The sequence below is a fragment of the Neomonachus schauinslandi genome, chromosome 9 (assembly GCF_002201575.2).
Source record: "Neomonachus schauinslandi chromosome 9, ASM220157v2, whole genome shotgun sequence".
NCBI lineage: Eukaryota > Metazoa > Chordata > Mammalia > Carnivora > Phocidae > Neomonachus > Neomonachus schauinslandi.
Window position 1 is genome coordinate 13,810,274 of NC_058411.1, and position 7,710 is coordinate 13,817,983.

Consider the following 7,710-nt stretch of genomic DNA (forward strand, 5'->3'; position numbering starts at 1 on the left):
TTGTTGCCTTCCATAGAAGGAGCCTCAGCCAGCCTGCCAGAAAAAAAATGTGACGTAAATGAGGACTTGGGAACCTCACAGTTTGAAGCTCCCATTTTCGCATTCCAGACTGATGCCCTCAGGCAGACTGGAGATAGCTTAATACAAGCATATTTGTAACACTCCGGTTCCAACCAGATCAAAGGGCAGAGAGCCTGCCTGGCTTGCAGCCTCCAACATGAAAACTGGACTCTGGAACAGAGTCTGTGTGAGCTGGCCATGCCTTGAATCCGGGAAGAAATACCAATTCTGTTATGGATATTTGAGCCATCAGATGGAGACTTTGAAGTCTCTTTGCCTATAATAAATTGGATTCGATGCCTTCCTCACCCTTCCCCCTCCTTGGGCTCGTTTAATATTGGGGGTTTCTTCTAAAGTGGTACTTCTAGTTAGGGCTGTCGTGGGGGGGGGGAAGCGAAGTGAGCCCACATGAGCTCGGGTAGGTGCTGGAGTGCTGGTAGCCAGGGCGGGCTCCGCTCAGAGGCCGGCTCTTCAGGGATGTTCCCATGCGGCCGTGACTGGGGTGACGCGAGGACCTGAAGGCAGTGTTCGCTCCTCACACAGAATAGGGAAATGTTGTCAAGCATGGACTAGTAACATTTCGAAAGAAAATTTCTTTTTTTTTTTTTTTGTAAAGAAGGGCTTTAAAAATTACCGTTCGGGGGGCGCCTGGGTGGCTCAGTTGGTTAAGCGACTGCCTTCGGCTCAGGTCATGATCCTGGAGTCCCGGGATCGAGTCCCGCATCGGGCTCCCTGCTCAGCGTGGGGTCTGCTTCTCCCTCTGACCCTCCTCCCTCTCATTCTCTCTGTCTCAAATAAATAAATAAAATCTTTAAAAAAAAAAAAAATTACCCTTCGGGGCGCCTGGGTGGCTCAGTCGTTAAGCGTCTGCCTTCGGCTCAGGTCATGATCCCAGGGTCCTGGGATCGAGTCCCACATCGGGCTCCCTGCTTGGCGGGAAGCCTGCTTCTCCCTCTCCTACTCCCCCTGCTTGTGTTCCTGCTCTCGCTGTCTCTCTCTGTGTCAAATAAATAAAATCTTTAAAAAAAAAAAAAATTACCGTTCGTTATCCCCATAATTTCATAAAACAACAGACCTTTGAACAAACCAAAAAAAAAATCAGTAATAATTTTATTTCAGAACAAAAGCTGTTTTTTAAATATTAGGCATTTAGCATGATAAAAAAAAAACAAACACCTTAATACATTGTTACAATTTTCCTCATTTTGCCCTAGCCAGTAAAAACTTTGTCACTAACTACTATTGGTCTGTGAGCAGATATTTGGAAACTGTGTTAGGTATTTGAAAATTGTGTCAGGTTACATAGATCATGTAATATATAGATATACATACATATGTACTTATATACATATAACCTGAAAGAGAAATCATAATTATTATGGTAATAACATGTTTACATTGGGCTTTTAATTATAGAGTACTTTTACATATATTATCCCATATGATCAGTTAGTGTATGCCCTTAAAACATAAATTAGTCTTAATAGCCTGAGCTAAATAGAATTAAGCATAGAAGGGAAGTCTAGTGTTTAAATTGTTAGTGTCCTAGAGTCAAATATGAATAATTTTAAAAATTATCTACTGCTTTGATTTTTCTGTGTCTTTGTTACCCTGCTATATTAGCAAGAGTAAATAAATAGCTAATTCTATGATGGTATGAACACATCTTTATAACCATATGTATAGCCTACCCGCATACATGCATGTGTTTATGATGCTTTTTCTAAATAAAAAATTAGAACATATATTCTGAGAAACAAATATACATGTGGGGGATAATAAAATGATCTAAAATACAGTATGAGAAAATCCGAGGGATGCATGGGGCAGGGATTAAGGGGGAAGTGAGAGGAGGAGGGAGGAAGAGAAGGCAGGCAAGTGAAAGCGGGAATTTTTATTCAGAGTAGGGGTGTTTCTAGTCTCAAACTTGTATTTATTTTTTATTTTTTTATTTTTATTTTTTTTATTATTATTTTTAAAGATTTTATTTATTTATTTGACAGAGACATAGTGAGAGCAGGAACACAAGCAGGGGGAGTAGGAGAGGGAGAAGCAGGCCTCCCGCGGAGCAGGGAGCCCGATATGGGACTCGATCCCAGGACCCTGGGATCATGACCTGAGCCGAAGGCAGACGCTTAACGACTGAGCCACCCAGGCGCCCTATTTTTTATTTTTTTAAAAGATTTAAGAGAGAGTGTGTGCACATGGTGGTGGGGGTGGGGGGGCCCAAGCAGGACTCGATCTTAGGACCCTGAGATCATGACCTGAGCTGAAACCAAGAGTCAGATGCTTAGACTGAGCCACCCAGGCGCCCCTCAAACTTAAAATATATTTAAAAACAAAGATATATTTTGACTTCCACCCAGGTGTCTCTATCTTTAACATCTGAATATAGGTGTTTCTGATTTTGAATGTTCTCTTTGAACAAGATAATACAGCATTTTCCCTTTGCTAGCTTCTCCTTCTTGTTCTCCTAGGATTACAGGCTCCCTCAGGTTCCCTAAAGGAGGGTGCTAGCTTTAGTGTTCTGGTTTGCAGGTGTTTCTCTGAAGCAAAACCTATTGCAAGACCTGTAGCCTAGTTGTTAAGTTGGCAGTCTTTCTTTTGAAGACCCTCTACCAAGCTAGAACTTCAATTAGGCATTAATTAATCAGTCAACTAAATACTTCAGACAGTGATCCTTCCACAAATATTTACTGGGTGCTTCATCCATGTCAGCCTTGGTGTCAGGCAGGGGAGATACTAACAAAGCTCAAGAGAAAATAGCATCTACTTTTGGAGAGCTCATAGTCTACTGGGGCGACAGACAAACTAGGATACAACAAATAATTAATTACAAATAGTGATTAATTCTGAATGGGAAACACATGGGATGCTATTATCAATAAACTTGAAAGAAGCAATCTTGCAAACTAATCAGATAAAGAGAAAATTCAACAACTGACGATATTGTGTGTGTGTATATATGTATATGTATGAAAAAGACAAGGGTTATATGATATATTTGTGTATGATATATTTATAACATAAAACATTATTTTAAGAAAGGAAACCATTAGGGAAAAAATCATTAACTCTTAATTTTCTCATGGCACCTATGGAAAGCCTCAATTTACTAGATCACTTACAGGGAGCACAAGGCACCCCAGTTGGAAGGGTAGAGCCATTTGGTCAACTTAACACCAATACCACAGACTCTGCAAGACATAGCACTAGTGGTTTGACCAGATATCTCAGAATATCCATAAACTAAAAAAAAAAAAAAAAAAAAAATTGGGGGAGTTATATTTACATGTCATTTTGTTCTCGCTCAGTAAAAAACAAAATCATCTAACATTTAATGAACACCTATTCTGAGTAAAGTCCCTGAGCTGGCACTTAGAGAACATACACCTGATGGGAGAGAGGATAATTACATGCAAAGGTTGAATATAAAGTAGAAAGGGTTTGGTACAGGGGCAGGGCTACAGGTAACAGAGGGAGAGCTTGGCTGGGGAGGGGGAGGCCGGCAAAAGATTTCTGGGATGGCATTTCCGACTGCACCTTAAAGAGTGGGCAAGCATTAGCCTTGGAGAGAGTGGCAGTACCATGTGCCTGCTCAGCCACCTTTACAAGCTCTTGGGAATACCCATTAAGCCTCTTTTTCATATTAAAACTAACAACTCTTTGTTTCCTGAGGGCACATGTCTTGTTAGGGAGCAATAATAATATATCCGTTTCCATCAAGTTGCATTTTATCATCATAATGGTTACGGAGGAGGCTGCTTTTAGCTCCTGCAGTGCATTTTAATGTGTTGCAAGAAACATGGAAACTGACTAAAGGCATAATGGATCCATAATGGATGAGGAGCTGACGAGGCCACAAATGGGACACGCCATGGCTGGAACATGAAAGTGCTTCACTTGAAGTCAGATGCAGCGTCTGCATTAGAAGGAGTGGATGAGCACAATCTGGTTTCACCCAACACTCTTAGGTGATGTGTGGGCAGAATTGCTGGTCTGCGTCGTCTGGTTGCATTTGGCCTCAGAGTCTGCAATGGCGGCCCCCGGCGCGCTAACCACCACAGGCTGGGGAATGCGTGCTTGGAGGGAGCGCTCTGTCTGTGCGCACGTGTGCAGTTTTCTAAAGAGCCTGTTACCAGCGGAGGTGATACGTTATGAATGCCATAAAGTTTGAGATTAAGTGTGAGCGTATTTTTTGCTCCAGACCTGGGAGCTTCGCACCAGACCCTGGGAAAAGACAGGCATGGCCCTGACCATTTTTGGAGCTCAGCTCAGTTAGCGTATCTTGGAGGTGGTTTTCATAAGTGAACACTATAAATGCCAAACTAACCTTTTGCAGAACTTCTTTGGTGAGAAGAAACCATTTAACTTTAAATCCTCATAGTAAACATGTTCTAAATAAGGCGTGGCCCAACGTCTTACATTCTTTGGTCACCCCCTACAGCCCCGGATGGGACCTCAGAGCCCGCAGTGAGCCCTTGTTGATCACTGACTCATGCGCTCGGGGATTTGCCAAAGAAGGTGTTGCTAGAGAATTGCAGGCAGAAAGATGCATTTGAATCCAGAACTCTTCATTACATCGAGGCTCCGTCTTTAGAACACTAATATTTTCCCCAACTATTCTTTGATGCTATTTTTTTCCCATGGCTTTTGGATATGGTTGTCTTAAAATGAAATCATATGTCTCCTAGAACTGATCACCCAGTAGAATGAACTTGAGTCAATCCTAGTGTTTCTGATAAATTAGTCTTTAGTTGGGTGTTGGGATATATATAGATTATCTATCTATCTATCTATCTATCTATCTATCTATCTATCTATCTATCTATTTTTTTTGTCTTTCCCAGATTTCTTGAGTTTGGGAGCTAGTGAGTTACAGTACATTTTGATTCGGTTTTAATCCATCAAAATCAAGTTAGTTATAAGTGATGGAAGAGCTCACTTTGTGGAGTCCAGGCTGCCTGGAGACATCAGCCACATGCCAAAAGCTTGCTCGTTGCCCGGCAACCTTGCCGGAGGAATAGATTTTCTGCCACTGTTTCCCTTTTTAGTCGAGGTGGAATCTATTAGCACTACTATTCTAGTCCAGAGAACCGGAGCTGGAGTTTAACGGGAAAGAATGGTCAGAGTTCTTTGTTTTTGTTTTTTAATAACCAAACATCGTGTTTCTGGCTTCTAAGCTCCAGTGCTAATTTCATTGACTTCTAAATAAAGGCGTAGAGTTTATTAATATTACCCAACGTTGCTGAAGCTGCAGAGGTCAGTCTTGTGCCTGCTCAGCCCCATAAAGAAGCTCAGTGCTTGATTTCTATAGAAACTACCACGCAGGGAATGGGTGGGCACCCTGAGCACCCAAGTCGAACGTGGGGCAGATAAGCACGACTTCGTTTGCCCGCAAACTTTTCTAAGTCCTACGAGGTGGACTTGTGGCTCCCGCTTTCTGAAACTTACCATCCGCCTGTGGAAGCTGTTATTTCTTAAAGTATTCGCGATCTCGCTCTGATTGAAAAGTGGCTGTGTATTCCTTCCTTTTATCCTTCAATCAAAGAGTATCTTTTCTCCTTTTGTAGCTAAATACTTCACCAGCAGGATTGATGGTTTCCATCTACCAGGGGAGTTTGCCTTACTGTCAGCTCTATTGTTTTGCTTACGCTCTTAATGTAATAGCTTTGGGTTGTAGCAAGGGAAGATGATGGCTAAGCCCAGCGTCTGGTGGCTGGAGTTATTTGCCTCTGCTGAAATGCAATTTTAATAATGGACTGTATCAGCTCAATGTGTTTTCTTGCCCCTGTGTAAAACAAAGGAAGCTCTCAGAACATTAACCCATTGGAGGCAGGAAAAATCAAAGTTGCCAGGAACTACTTAATTAAATGACACTTGCATCTCAAATGAGAAAGCTTGCAAACAGGCTGCAGAAATTCTCTGGACAGGAGAGGAGGGGGTTGCTCCTTTTTCAGGGAGTGGGCATTAGCCCCCTCATCAGTCCCGCTCTTTGTAAGGGCCAAATGCAGGAGAGTAGTTTGTGATTTGGCAGAGAAATGAGTGAACTTGATAAAACCATGACTAACTCAATAAAACAATCTCGGAATGCATTTCTTTATTTGTTCCAATCATTCTAAACCTTATTAATTCTGATAACTCAGGTGTTTGGGTTTATATTTTCCTAAGTAATCTTAGACTATGACTGATGTAAGGGACCTTCAAAAGCATAGTTTGAGTGCCCAGGTTGACAAAGGAAACGAGTGAGTCTCTTTCTCAGCACTGCCTGTGACAGCCATCTCCTACTCGGCATCAGACCTCTAGTGAAGCCCAAGGTCGGTAAAAAGAGGACCAAGAGGTTCATCCAGGACCAGTCAAACTGATAAGTGAAAAGTAAGTGCAACTGGCGGAAACCCAGAGACACTGACGATATGGTGTTCAGAGGATTCACGGGCCAGATCTTGATGCCCAGCATTAGTGCAACAAGGAAACAAAGCGCATGCTGCCCAGTGGCTCCTGGAAGTTCCTAGTGCACAACGTGAAGGACCTGGAGGTGTTGCCGATGTGCAACAAATCTCACCGCGCAGATTGCTCACAGTGTCTCCTCCAAGAACCACAAAGCCACTGTGGAAAAAGCAGCCCAGTTGGCCGTCAGAGTCGCCGATCCCAATGCCAGGTTGTGTGGTGAAGAAAATGAATAGACAGCTTATGTGCAGGTTGTATGGTTAAATAAAACCATAGAACTACAAAAAGAAAAAAACCACCCAAAACAAAACAGAGGAAACCAGTAAGATGTAAAAGTTTGCTCAGGGATGCATAGCTTTGTCAAGAATGAAGAGCAGGGACCAAAATCCTGACCAGTGGACTCCTAACGATAATGCCACCCAAACGATGTATTTGAAATGAAATGAATAAGGAGAAGCAGCTACTTCCCTAGTTCTCATCGCATTAATATATCCAACAAATATTAAGGCACATTGACCATGTGTGTGTGCATGCATTAGGCTAGGTGCTGGGGAAAGACAAGATCTTTAGCTTCTTGCAGTTATGCTTAAAGGAGGGGGAACCCCTTAGTCGATACTGAAACAGGTAAGGAAAGTACAGGTGGTGATAAGTACTTAGCTGAGACACGGGAACACAGGAATGTTGGTGACAGATAACAAAGTCTAAAGTATTTGACTTTTAACTTTATCTGTTAAAGTACTTAACTCTTTGGGAACACCTGCATTCTTACCACTAACAGAAACTAGGTTGGATAAAACTTGAAACCTCTGGAAGTGTTTGTTGTCATGCATTAACATTGTATCACAGTGGAGAGATCTGTCTGGCTAGGTGGTGAGCTTCCCACGACACAGTGGACATACAAAATCTACACTGGTAGCCATCTTAGAGCTCTTCCAATCATAGATACTGTGACCTCACCGCATCATTCATTCATTCATTCAATTCCTTCATGTTGCAAATACTTATTAGACATTTCCAACCTAACTGTTGAAAATTTCTGCCCAACAAAAATATTTTCAAGACCCAGGTGGACACACTTCTATCCAGGACTGTTCCATACAAACTTCTGTTAGCAGCAGTCTTGGGACACTTTATCCTAACAAATTTGATTTTTAAAGTCATAAAGCTCGTTCTTTTTCTTTCTAACTGGTTGCGTTAGTGCCC